A 14,861-nucleotide genomic window follows, 5' to 3' on the forward strand; every position below is an offset into this window, starting at 1 on the left:
AGAAATTAAGAGGTCTGGACTATCTGTTCATGAAACAAAGAGCTTTCTGTAGGACACTAAGGCAGGGGCTTGGCACCTTAATGGGCTCATATTCCTGGGTACTAAGATGGGCCAGATGACTGTACATGGAGACTTCCTTTGGATAGTAAACTAGCTGCCTGGGTTCTCTGGGTTCTTTGGGCCCTGACTCCCTAGGTTTCCAAATAAAGACCTTAAGTTTCTTGCCAGGCCCTACCCTTTATGGGTATGAGATTTCATTGCCTGACACTATCAAAATAACAGGTAGATTCTGGTGGCTTTCATATCTAGGACTATGAAGGGTTAGTGTGTCTCAGGAGGGATCACTTTTGCAGCCCCACTGAGCACAGTGGCATTTGCATGACTCTTGGCAGTTCTGGGAGTTGTCAGAAGGGCAGATATAGTTTTAGAGGGGAGCCCTGATTCTTCCATACTGGACCCACAGCCTTTGGAGAAGCTGTGGCCTCTTTCCTTCGTAGTTGCTGGATATAATATTTTACAGAAGTCCACTTGGAAGATGTGTTGGATCTCAGTGAATAAATTAGTGATAAGCTCCCCAGTTTTTTCTTATAAATTGTTCATACCCAGGATCCTGGCATATGGAGGTTTTGGCCTTTCCCACATGGAGACAAAGAAGACAAAACAGGACAACTACAGTCATGGTGCCCATATCAGTCTATCCTTAGTGGGTCAGAGCACCTGTTGTGACTCATCTGTTATCTTTAGCAGCCTCTTTCAGCTGGGACAACACTGGTGACCTTCATAGCTATAGGGATAGTGAGGACCACACAGTATAGGCTTTTCTGTGTTGGCTTCAGGCTCTGGGTTGGGAGCCTCTTTACCCATATAAAGTTGCCAGGCTGGAACTTATGGGCATTCTCAGACACAGGTAAGTATGTGACTTCTCCAGGTGCTCAGCCTTGACAACTGCACAGGGTGACAACTGCAGCCCCAGTATTCCTAGTTCCATCTTGAGCAAAATTGCTTCCATCAGTATACAGTACTTCTCCTGATTTTTGCTGAAAGACATATTAGGTCAGGTGTGATGGATTGGACATCAGTCACTTCCAGGCAGGCAGAGAGGGGCACTACTGGGTCTGGCAGTTGGCTGCCTGGCTTGATAGTTGAAGCTTTATAGAATCAGATATGGGGCTGGCCTAGGAGAAGTGCTTGATCATGAGTTATTCAGGTACTGGTCTCTCTCAGGAGGTCTCTACAGAGTGTGTTGCTGGGGGAGGAGTGGTTTTTAGTTCAAAGTCAGTTTGTTAACATCTTTTACTAGCATGTCCGTAACAACAACTGTCCACAAACAAGCCAGGAGAAACAGAATCAAGTCTTGGATACATAGGCCACTGGCCTCTTCCAGTGCCCAGTGTGGGCAAGGACCCCTGAAGCATGAATCTAATTAATCTTATCAATAAAAATATGGAGTGAGATATTGGGGTAAATGTGGAAAGATCAGACAAGCAAAGGAGCAGCCATAGTCACCTCTTACTGAAAGACCCGCAGAGCGTGGACCTTCACGCTTCCACTCAGGAAAGCCGACACCCCAAATCACTCACGAGAAGTGGTTGATGTAAAAGCATGAGGTCTTTATATTCCAAGTGCACTGGGGTCCACAGTCATGTGCCACTCAGTGTAGAGGACTGAGGACCCTGAGTACAGAATTGAGACAGTTTTTATAGGGTTACAACAAAGCCCGTGCATCTTTTTTTTTAATTTATTATTTTACATGTCGATCCCAGTTCCCTCTCCCTCCCTCTTTCCCTCCCTTTTACCCTCTCTGCCCCCTCACATGCACCCTGACCACCCTCACCTCCCATCCCCCCACCCCAGTTCCACATGTAGGGCAATGCCATCCAGGTAGGCTCATGTAGATCTTCCAGGTCATTTGAAGTAGGGACTAGGACTTCTCTCCTGTCTCTAGGTTAAGGTGAAAGACTTAAACTAGCAAAGAAATGAAATGAAGCCCAAATAATTGGAATGCTGGGCAGAAATTGCTAACCACTGGCCCTGAGATAGCAGGATACCAAGAATTCACATTGCCCCTCCTTTCAGTGAATCAGTAGGTGGTAAATAGGGTCTTTAAGAAACAAAAAGATAGCTGAAACTCTGGTTTGCCCAGACAAGATTAATTAACACACCCCGAGGCCCTAAAGTCTGCTGACCCTAACAGCAAGACCATCCGGCCTCAAAGGGTCACATACTCAACAGACAGAGGGTCACAACCCCTCCCTAAGCTTGTGGGTTTTGCCTTTAAAAATGCCTGTGCCCGGAGAATGAGGCTTCTCTCAAGCCTGCGTGCTGAGGGAGCCCGTTTGCACAAATGTTTCCTGTTCATTAAAGCCTCTTGCATGTTGCAGCAACTGGACTGGACATTGAGTTTTTGGGGGTACCGACTGAAACTGGGAGACTCCTCATTCTGAGGGTCTTACAAAGGCAGTATCCCTCCATGGGGGATGTGTTCGCAAGGTCCTTTTGTGCACCAGGGATACATCCTGGCTCCACTGTCTGAGGTCCCTTAGACTGCTCAGGCCTTCTGGCTGAGACCCATATTCAAGGGGGCCTGAGTCAGTCCCATGCTGGATTCCCAGCTATCAGTCTGGGGCCGGTTAGCTCCTGTCAGCTGTCTCTAAGTGTTTCTGAAACCTGGTCTTGTCCTCTCTGTCTGCATCTGGATTCTAGTTCGACTCAGTGTTTAGGTATGGGTGTTTGCTTCTGTTTCCAACAGGTATTAGATAAGGGCTCCATGGATAAATTAGTTGTTGATCTCATTATCTGGGAAGAGCATTTATGGTAGCCTTTCCATGGTTGCTCAAATTGTTAGTTGGAGTCAGTCTTGTAGGTGTCTAGACCTTTCTTTAGGTTCAGTTTTCTCTTCAAACCAATAATGGCTCCCTCTTTTATGTTCTCTCTCTCTCTCTCCTGTCTTCTATTCCTACCCTGACTCAATCTTCCTAGTCGCACGTGCTTTCCTCTCTTCCCCCTCTCTTTCTCCTACTTCTCTCTCCATTCACTGCCCCCCTACTTCCCCTGTGCTCTGGGGGACTTGTCCCTTCCCCCTTCTGTGAGGGACTTTACATGAATCTCTTAGAATACACCTTGTATCCTAGTTCCTCTGGTGTGAATTATAGGCTGGTGATCCTTTGCTCTACATCGTAAACCAATCATCTCATAGTATCCAGAGCGTGCAAGGTATGGACCAATCAATTTAAACCATCCAAACCCGCACTTTATAGACCAATTAGTTTCCTATAGCCCTGGAGGTCTGCATTTGTGCGGGCTCCTAAGTGGGGTGACAAATGGCAGTTAGGTTTGGTCACTGGGGCGGGGACTTCACAAGCAGTTTACAAAGTCAGATAATGGGCAAGGTCTGTGACCTTTCGCCTATTTACTGGCTGAGGGCAGGGTCTGGAATTTAAGGTATTTAGTATTTTTAAAGGTATAGCTTCCTGGGGTCATTGGAGAGTTAGGCTGTATTTTCCATCCTTACATTACTTCTCCAAATCCTGTCTATGCCCCACCTTATCACTTCCTGTTTATGTCCCATGTTGTTACTTTCTGTCTCCTCTCTGTACAGACCTCCAGACCTTTATGGTTAACTATTGACTAGCTCTGCCCTCTTATCTCCAGACAAGCTTCGTCAGAACACAAAATATTACAACAGACAGACCCCTTTTTCAATACTCTGAGCTTCACTCACAAAAAAGTCGAAGGGTAAACCGGGCATTGGTGATGCACGCCTTTAATCCCAACACTCTGGAGGCAGAGGCAGAGGCAGGTAGATCTCTGTGAGTTCGAGGCTAGTCTACAGAGCTAGTTCCAGGACTACACAGAGAAACCTGCTCTTGAAAAACCAGAAAAAAAAAAACTCAAAGGTTTTAGAGACATCTGGGAGGGCTAGGATTGGTGCAGAAATGAGATCCTTCCTCTAGGCTTCAAAAGCTTTCTGTTTTCTGAGTCAATCCATTGTAATGACTTAGTGCCACTGGTCCTAGCAATCAGTGGCTTACCCAGAGCTGCAAACCCAACCATCCCCAGAAATTTCCAAACCTATTTCTTTGTCTTAGGCATGGGGACCCATAGGAGCACTGAGATATGGCTCTGGAACAGCCTTCCAAGTTGTGCCCCGGGCAGGTGACATAGGATACCTGTTGGTTCTTCTGGACTAAGACCTGATGTCCTAGGCCCTGTAGTAGTACCTCTAACAGGCTCTCAGTGACCTTCTTACATTCCTGTTCCTGAAGCTGTGAGATATTCATCCATATTCTGTGACAGGGTGCTCTCCTTTGCCAGGAAGTCAGAAGATTACCAATCAAGGCCTCATCAAAGTCTTGGCCCACAAATCTTCCCGTAGGATCCAACTATTCAACTGGCCTATAAGCACCAACAGGGGGTGAAAGAAGACATCCTTTCAGTCCAGAACTATTAATACTTATTTCTCTAGTGGCAGGATGCTCAGGAGGAAGAGGGGTAGGAATCATTGGATGGATAATCGTTACCTACTTGTTGACCTCTCTGAGATCCTGCACTGGTCAGTAGTGCTGGGTTCCCTGCTTTAGGGGCCAGGAGCAGACAGGTGTTCCAAGGGGAATGGCAAAGGACAAGGATCCCTGCTTTCAATAGCGTGTTAATATGTTTAGCAATCCCAATCTTAGGAGACTGTTTGGTCCATACATACTGAAGTAGCAGTATGTAGTAACTGGATGACAATTGATGTTTGCTGCATGGCTGTATTCTCAGCTCTAACCCTAGGGTACTTCTGTAAAAAGTCCTGCAGGCATCCTGAAGTTTGAGTATCATTTTTAGGTGCTGGACTTGGCTGGAGGAGGTGTTCCTCCAATGTGGAGCAGGTCACAAAGACACAAGTTGAGGGCTAAGTAGGATTCAAAGTACAATGTGTGACAGCCTCCCCAAAAGACATGGTTGCTCATAGTTTTTATAATAAGTCTTCCAATTATGGGATAGGGCAGTCTGGAATGACTAAAAAGGAGTGGGACACAGTACCTTGTCTTAAGTACACCATCCAGAAGGTCATCCATGGAAATTGAGCAGTCTGTCCCACAGCTCCTAAGATGGCCACCTGTTGAGACATCATTGATCCAAGAGACTCTGTCAGGACTGAATGGGCCACTCCTGTGACAGTCAAGAATTTGGCCCCTACCTTTAATGTTACCTTGGGTTCCTAGAGGCTCTTTGGAATGGATCCCTCCCTGACCCTGTCAGTTCTTAAAAATGAAGAATAGGGCCCTTCTTCCTGCTACCGATATGGACATTAATTTTCCAGTGTCCTTTTTGCTTGCAATATGTACATTGGCTCTTCCTCCCCTCTCCTTTTCCTAGTGTCTCTGGCTTTCTCCTCTGGGTCTGCTCATAGTGGTCTGTCCAAGTGTTGCCAATATTACTCAAGCCAATCTTTTATTCAGTTTTTTTATAGAGTCATGGTTATTATAAACCTTTTGCACAATCTCCAATAATTGGGAATTATTCATATCCTCAACCCTTTCTAGCTTTGAAGTTTTTTTTAAATATGTGGGGACAACTGCATAACAAAAGCAATATTTGTTGCTTGATAGTTTTTTGGTGCCTTTGGTTCTATGGGGTAAACATCCAGTAAGTTTTCAGAGGTGCTCCAGGAATTAGAGGGTGATTTGGGGGGCTTTTGTATTATCTCACTTACCTTACACAAATTGGCAGGTTTTTCTAGCTGCTGCCTTCAATACTCCTAAAAGGGCCTGGCAAAACTGTCCAGAGTATCTTTACCTTGGTCAGTGTTGGGGTCCCAATCAGGTCAGGAAGGGGGAAAAACTGCTCTATCTGTGCGGTGATGTATTGTTTATGATCTAATAAAGTCACTGGATATCAGAGAACCAAAGCAGCCAGTCACTAGAGAGTTCTTAACTCTACCAATGCTCAGACCAAAGGGGTGATCCACTGATCCTCAGACTCCTGAGTCCTGGGATTAAAGGTGCTCATGAGAGTGAATCAGTCTAAAAGATTAACAGAGCTCACATCTTTAACCCCAGCACTGAAAGTATATAAGGAGCTCAGTGCTCCTGGAATCTGAGGCTTGGTGGAGAGCAATGTAGTCTGGAGATACAGTCTGAGGTTCTGATGGGTCTGCCTTTGTATGTTACTTGGTCCTTTCCTTTGCAGCTCTTTCTTTATTCTGTGTATTTTGTGTTTTGATTATTATATAGCGGGAGGACTTTCTTGGGAGGTCCATTCTATTTGGTGTTCTGTAGACTTCTTGTTTCTTCATAGGCATTTCCTTCTTTAGGTTGGCAAAGTTTTCTTCAATGTGCCTTTGAGTTGGAAGAATTCTTCTTCTGTCTCTGTTATTCTTAGGTTTGGTCTTTTCATGGTATCCCAGATTTCCTGGATAATGTTAAGAATTTGTTGGATTTAACATTTTCTTTGACCCATGAATCTGTTTCCTCTATTTTGTATTCCATGCTTGAGATTCTCGCTTCCATCTCTTGTATTCTGTTGTTTATGCTTGAATTTATTGTTCCTGATTATTTACTCAATTTTTCCATTTCCAGAATTCCCTCATTTTGTGTTTTATTTATTGCTTCTATTTCAATTTTCAAGTTTTGGACTTATTTGATTGGGTTTTTTTGGGGGGGTGGCACTTTCTTTGAGGGGTTTATTGATTTCTCCCAATTTTTTATTTGCATTTTCCGCCATTTCTAAGGGAATTTTTCATTTCCTCTTTAAGAGCCTCAATCATCTTCATAAAGTTATTTTTAAGGTCGTTTCTTTCTGCTTCATCTGTGTTGGGATGTTCAGGTCCTGTTGTAGTGCCACTAGTTTCTGGTGCTGCTGTACTCTTCTTTTATGTTGTTGAGTGTAGTCTTACCTTGTCTACCCATCTCTTCCTCCATCAGTGTATGTGAAGCCTGTCCTTTAGGGGAGCCCTCTTCCTCCTCCAATTGGTATAATTGGAGGCTGTGATTCAGTGTTTGCTCCTCCAGGTGGAGGTGGAGTCACAGTTCTAGTGATCACTCCTCTAGGTAAATGTGGGGTTGAGGTTCTAGTGGTTGGTCACTGAAGCAGCTGGGTATTGCTTACCATGAAATGTCAGTGGATGCTGGCTGGAGCACAGGTGTGTTCTTCAAGAGGAACTTCTTGCCATAGCTCCTGGAAGCCACTGTTACCTTCTCTCCAACAATCCTGGCAGCCCTGGTGGCTTGGGCCTGTGATGTTTCCAGTGACTTGAGCCTGTGATATCCCTGCTCGGGCCTCTGAAGCTCCTGGCAACGCAGGTCCCTTGGGACAGAATTTGGATTGAGAGTGGCAAAGCTTGCTTTAGGCCAGGCAGAGGATTACTATTAGTACAGCCCAGGTATGTGGTGATAGATTGTTTATGATTTAATAAAGCTTGCCTGGGGATCAGAATGCAAAGCTAGCCACAGCCAGAGAATCTGGGCAGTGGTAGCACACACCTTTAATAGGTGCAAGGAGAAGGACCAGAACTTCCTGTTCTATCCGAAGCATTCCTCCCTTAAGAGACAATGGGACTACCTCTGCCCCAGGGAAATTCCTCTCAGAGTCACTGCATCTGTGCAGAGGAAAGGACCAAGGTAGTAAAAACTATACCCCCCACACACACACCCAGGGTCCTGTTTGTCCCTTCCAGGGACCATACAGGGGGACAGTCAGCATCCTTCCATGGGGTAGAGAGAACAGATAGAGGTTTGAGTTTCTGTAGTCAATCTGGCCAAAAGAATTCAGGACCCCACAGATATAGCATAAATCTTAAGCCAAGGGGGTGGGTCTTGTACCAGAGAAAAATCATTGGTCAATCCAAGGATGTAGATGGAAAATTTTCTACCACAACCTCCTGCTCTCTGTCCCAGCAGCCTCTTCCAAATTATCACACAGAGACTTAGTATTTTTTAAAATGTTTAGCCAATAGTTCAGGAGTGTTACTAGCTAACTCTTTTTTTTCTAGCTAACTCTTACATTTAAGTTAATCCATATTTCTATCTATGCTTTGCCATGCAGACCATGGCTTGCTCCCTCATTTTCTATGTGTCCTCCTTGCTTGGCAGCTGATTGGAGTCTCTCATGACTCTCCTGACCCTGCTATCCCTCCTCCCATCATTCTCTCTGTGTCAGGCTGTCTTGCCCACTCTCTTCTTGCCCTGCTTTTGGCCAATCAGTTTTGTTTTTTGTTATTTGGGTTTTTTTTTTTAATTAACAATGAGCATAATCCACAACATAAGGAAATTGGTTAGGGTGGCCTGTGCCTCCAGTCACCATTTTCCAGCTGGGCTGAACCACCTAGAGTCCAGAGATCATCTCTCATTGTCCACTGCACTCCAAAAGAGGGCTTATCTACTTCACAGAAGATCCAGCGTTTCCTGGGCCAGAGATGGAGAACATACCTCCACAGCAAACCTTCCTTGAAGTGTTTTAACATACATTTCAATAGTGCCTTGGGACTGCTCACTCACCTTCCAATCCCAGCTCCCTTCCTTCCAGACAGCCAATGATAAAGATGGTCAGAATGGTGTCTGTGACATGGTGATAGTTTGAATGTAACTGGCCCCCATAATCCCATAATCTCACAGGGAGTGGCACTATTAGGAAGTGTGGCTTTGTTGGAGGAAGTGTGTCACTGTGGAGGCAGGCTTTGGGGTTTCATATGCTCAGCACACCACTCCATGCTCAGTGCCATGATGATGATGGACTGAACCTCTGAAACTGTAGGCTGCCTCCTCAATTACACATTTTCTTTATAAGATTGCTACAGTGACGGTGTCTCTGCACAGCAATTAAAACCTAAACTAACGCAGACACTGTGTCAAAGCTAAGGTCTAAGACACTTAAGTTTACAAGAGTACTTACTACTCCTGCAGAGGACTCAGGTGTAATCCCCTCAAGGTGCACCAGTGGCCAAGCTCACACCCGAGGACCTCCAGCCACCAGGCTTTACCCACAGAACACTCTGCCTGCCATAAAGGCTAGACCCAGCCCCTCCAGATACATACAGTCAAGCTCTGGACTTGGTAACTCACCAATCCCTGAGTTTGAAATTCTACCCATCCTGGGCTTGCCCCAAGCTCAGCACTTGAAATCCCACCAATCCCCACCCTGGAAAGCTCATCTTCCAAGAAACACTATATAAACCCTGATTTCTGCTTAGTTCTCTGTTGCTTTTCTCCAGGGCAAAGGCAGCTACCATCCTGGGTTCTTCCCTCCCAATAAATCTCTTGTGTAACGTTTGTTGTGTGGTGTTACTTTGTGGTATTACTTGGCTCCTGGTTACCAGGATATCCTCCCCTTCAGAGCTGTAACACTTTGGGGAAACCTTTTCCCACCAGAGAAGAGCTGTCACACTTGTGGTGGAGAGAGTGTCCCCCAACACTGGAACAGAGCTGCAACACTTCCATTGGGAAAGCCTTTCCCTCAGGGCTGTAACTTCTATAATTGGTTGGTTCTCACTTCCCACATAGGACTTCTCAACCTTACTTAACTCCAGTTCTAGGAGATCTGGTACCCTCTTCTGGCCACAAACACCACACATGCCACAGTGCACTTATATGTACAGGCAAAATGTTCATATATACATTTTAAATTAGAAATGAAAAGGACTAGAGAGATGGCTTAGCAGTTAAGAGGAGTTAAGAGGTGGTGGCGCACGCCTTTGATCCAGCAGTTGGAGGCAGAGGCAGGTAGATCTCTGAGTCCGTGGCCAACGTGGTCTACAAAGCAAGTTCCACAGTAGCCAAGGGTACACAGAAATCCTATCAAGCAAGAAAGAACCTATAGTTAATCTAGACAATTTATGTTTGCCTATTATCCATGTAATCACTGATGTAAAAGACTGCAGGGGATGGAAACGGTGAAATCTTTTAATAATAGACAACCTATTTTGAAAACCTATTTAAGTATTTGAAGTTAATGTAAGTCCTATGGTTATTATATAATTCAGTAGCATCCTCCAGAGAGAACACATTTACCCTGTGTTAAGGCAGTGGGTATCTAGCAAGTAAAGGCTTTGGCCAATGGGGAAACATACAAATAGCATTAAGAAAAATCTAATTGTCATGTAAAATGGCTTGTTTAGTAAAACAATATGTTTGGGTTTTTTTGGTTGTTTGTTTGTTTTTTTAACTAACTTGATCCCTAATCATAACCCAAGCCCTAACCCTAACCCTAGGACCCAATAGCTGACCGGATACACTTTCACACTAAATTTTCCTACGCCTCGGGAGGCGCAGTGCTGACACCTTGACATTACATGTCCCAGAAGCCTATGCTACTCACAAGTCAGTCAAATGTTCTGATAGCTTGTTGGGGAGGCAGAAGGGAGGAGGCATTCATGCGGGGCTCTCGGGTTTCCCGAGAATGGAGTCAGTACCTGTGCACTGGGAAATGTAGTCCAGACCCGCTCTCCTCAGGTGCATTTACCCAAGGAAACTGCTCTTTGTGGAGATCTGTCCTTGTGTTCAGGTTCTCTGACTCTAGGGCCATCTGAGCATTCATCAGCCAGTCCTTATGTGTGTCCTGGAATTTGTCTGCCAGTTGTGCTCTGCTTCCTCTGGCCCCTGGCGACAGAGTCCTAACCCTGTCCCCAAGAGTGAGATGGAAGCAGGACTGGTCTGTGACCGCAACAGGGAGAGAGCAGATCCTGCCTATGTGTCCGTGGGCGGGCAAGTGTGGGGGAGACTCGAGCCCCCTGAACCTGAGCTCCCTGGAACGGGACCACTGAGAGGCTGCCCTGCAGGCTGCTGTTCCTGGATCCTGGCTGCAGGACCTGATCAGGTGGCTATGGAACGCTCAATCCTTCAGTGATGCTCCAAGGGTCGCCATGGAGACCTTGGCCCTGGAGCCAGAGCAGACAGGTAACCTTTGCTCAAAGAGTGGTGGATTTGCACAGAAGGAAAATGGCTCTGAGAGGCCAGGCCAGACTACCCGAAACAGCAATCAGATCTGGCCTGCTTGTCTGTTGAGCGGGCTGGTTTCAAACATGCTGATGATAGGAGAGCAATGGCCATGTCTTTCCTCCTTAAACTGGAGTGTTTGGGACACTGAGAGGCAATGTTGACCCCGAGACTGTATTAGATTGTGCCAGATCGTGGCCCTCCCCATGCTATACCTGTCTCCCCGACTTCTGACTGTCCGGACGCTAAGAGGGCTTCCCTGCAGCTGTCAGCCTGGTGGGTGTGGGTAAACTTGATTCAATTCTTGATTCATTTCTCCACCCTCTGCTCTTTCTCCTAAAGAGACTCCCCAGGATAAGTCAGACTGGGGACCTCTGGAAGTCAGATCTGAGATGAGTGGCTGTCTTTCCTTTATTTACAAAGAAGATGGCCACATTTCTTGCCCAACCCTGGATCGGCAGTCAGCCATGGGCCTGTGATTGGGCACCTGCTTTCCAGTCCTAACAGAGCTCTGGAGAGTGGGAAGAGTGCCAGTTAGAGTCCAGATGATGCCTGAGTCCCTTCCAGCCAGGCTCAGTCTAGTGGGTGGCTCTGCTACAGGAAATTGCTGGTAGCATGTGCTTACCTCCACATGCTGGCCAGGACTGGGGAGACCTCAGGGAACATTTTGGGGAGTTTACTGGAGTGGATCTGTCAGGGATAGATGAGAGTCCTCAAATGAGAATGATAGTAGAAGGGCCTATGAGATGGTTCAGTGGTTAAGGGCACTTGCTCTTCTTGCAAAAAAACCCAGGTTCAGTCCCCAGCATCAATGTGGTGGCTCACACCACCTCCAATTCCAATTCCAGGGAATTCAGTGCCCTCCTCTGGCCTCCTCAAACAGTAGGCATCCACATCATGCAGACACTCATACACATAAATTAAATATTTACTTTATTTAAAAAGCCAATAGGGCCAGTTAGCAGTGGCACATGCCTTTAGTACCAGCACTCAGGAGGCAGGGGCAGGTGGGTCTCTCTGAGTTCAAGGCCAGCCTAGTCTACAGAGTGAGCTCCAGGACAGCTAAGGCTACATAGGGAAACCCTATCTCAAAGGTGGGGGTGGGGTGGGGGTGGTAGGAGTGAATCGCTGTGTGTATTCCTTGGAATCAGGCCTTGGCATAGTGTTTACGTGGAAAGCCTGTAGATAGAGAATATGTAGGCTCAAGAATTGGCCCTACATCCACTTGTCTAACAAAGTAGGACATTGATTCCCCCTTTATAGCTGTTAGAATTTGTTATCTCACTGAAACCACTCCTCCCCAAGGTATTTACAGAGGCACAGTTAACAAGGAGAATATGGGGGCACACCACGCTGGGGGTCCTTTGTATTTTTCCTTTTAACAATGTTGTGATTCAAGGTGAAATATGATTACAGACAAAATATCATGGATTTTATCAAAAGCTGTGGAACATGCAGGTAGACACAGTGGTGTGTATTCAGGGGCTGAAGTGGAAGGCCCTTCAGTCCAATCATAGGTTTATGCTACATAAAAAGACCCAACTGTTCAGCCAGGCTGTGGTGGTGCACACTTTTAATCCCAGCACTCGGGAGGCAGAGGCAGGTGGATTTCTGTGAGTTCGAGACCAGCCAGGACTGTTATACAGAGAAACCCTGTCTCAAAAAACCAAAACAAAAAGACACAGCTGTTCATGAATAAATGAGTCCACATGTTGTGAGATGTGTTAGAACATGCTCAGCTTGTATGATAGATTCAAGATATGACAACCAAGCATAGCATGTGGTCCTCAATTGGAGCATAGATCCAAAACAGATGATAAAAGACAATTTAGAACAATTGAGAAAATTTGCAAGTGAGTTATATATTTAATACTATAGTACCAATACTAGGTTTCTTGAGTGTGATATTTGATTGTATAAAAAGATAAAAAAAGAAGGTAAGGGTTTACCAAATTGTTTATATAAGAAATGCCTGCGTATATGTGTGTATATGTGGGGGGGGCTACCTCAATGTAGTAGTCTACTTCTTATACAGATGTATTAACAACTTGTTGCATCTGGGAATGATTCAATCCACCAATCAAAATCAACCTCCCCCTAGAGAATGCACATGGAAACTCACACACTACTGAAGCTTAGCTCAGGGCCTCATTCTACTACCTTTTTTATTTTAGCAAAGGATCTCACTAAGTTGCCCAGGTTCATCTCAGTCTTGCTGTTCTTCTGTCGCCTCCTCCCAAGCAGCTTGGATCACAGGCCTGTGCTACCCCGCTCACTGTGCCCTCCCTTTTGAGGGCTTCTACCTTTGACACTATCTCACTCATGATTCAAGTTATCTGGTCTACCTGGAGATCTCCCCTTTTGGGGATCCTGTGGGTGTACATGAAGATACACATGGGTGTGCATGTGTATGGAGGCCAGAGGACAACCTTGGGGGACCTTCCTCACGAGCAGTTCACATTGTGTTTTGATACAGAATGCCTCATTGGCCCGGAGCTCACCAAGAAGCATTGCCTCTCTGTCCAGCAAGCCCCAGGTTGGGAGTGTCTTGGTGCTGATGAGTTTTCTGGCCCAGAAGAATCCCACCTCCTCCTCAGCCCCAAATAAACACACAGACGTTATATTAGTTACAAAAGTGTTGGCTGGTGGATCAGGCTTCTTCTTGGCTAGCTCTGTCTTAATTATCAACCCATTTCTGTTAACCTATGTATTTCCATGTGGTTTATCTTACCAGAGAAGGGTCTGAACCTGTTACTCTGGTGGCTCACATGGCGACTTTGTCTGCCTACATTTCCCAGAATTCTCCTCCTCTCCTAGCCCTGCCTATACTTCTGCTTGGCTAATCAGTGTTTTATTCATCAACCAATAAAAGAAACATATATACAGAAGAACAACTCCTATCACCTTGGGGCACAGAATTTGCTGAAACGTTGTTTCCTTCCTCAGAATAATCATTTTTAGCCTGGAGTTGAATTTTCCTGCAGTGATAAATTTTCAATAAAGTTGTTGCATTCTTTGTACCACATATTCAAGGTTTTGTTCAGTTTGGTTTGAGTTTTTGAGACCAGGCTGGCCTCAAACTCACAAAAGTACTGTGATCAAAAACATGTGCCACCTCTCCGGGCCATTCAAGGTATTCTTTTTTTTAAAGGATTTATGTGGGGACTGGAAAGATGGCTCTTCTGGCCTGCAGGAATACATGCAGGCAGAATCCTATATACATAATAAATCTTTTTTTAGAAAAATAATTTATTTATATTTATGTGTATGGGGGGATACATGGAGGCCAGAGAGGCCCTCTGATTCCTTAAGAGCTGGAGTTACTGTCAGTTGTGAGCCACCCAACATGGGTGCTGGCAACTGAATTCAAGCCCTCTGAAAGCACAGCCAGTGCTCCTAAGCAACTAAGCCATTCCCAGATTCCCTTTCAAGGTTTTACCTTTGTAACATTTAGCCCTGGAAAAATGAAACATTCCACCTAAGATATGTATTGTAACTAAGGACAGGCTGCAAAGCCCCAGCACAGTCACACCAGCGAGAAGCCCTTTTTCTGTGGTGAGTGTGGCAAGGCCTTCAGCTGCCACTCATCTCTCAACGTGCATCATCGCAACTTCAGCTGCAGCTCACTGCTCAGCACTGCAGAGTGCACACCGGGAGAGGCTGAACACCGCAGAGAGTGCAGCAAGGCCTTCAACCAGCTCAGGCACCTGTACCTCACCTCCGCTTCCAGCATCCACTGGCCTGGCCGGAGAGAAGCCCTACAAATGTCACCACCAAAATCACTGTCTTACCAAACACCAGAAGGTTCACTCCAAAGAGAAGGCTTCTAAATTCATTGAGTATGGGGCGCTCTCTCTCAGTGGGAGCCCACACTCAGAGCATGCACTGTGAGAACAAACTTTCACTTATTACAAGCCTGGATCACAAACCTGTCAACCAATTGGCTAC

This window comes from Phodopus roborovskii, unplaced genomic scaffold, assembly GCF_943737965.1.
Source record: "Phodopus roborovskii unplaced genomic scaffold, PHOROB, whole genome shotgun sequence".
Classification (NCBI taxonomy): domain Eukaryota; kingdom Metazoa; phylum Chordata; class Mammalia; order Rodentia; family Cricetidae; genus Phodopus; species Phodopus roborovskii.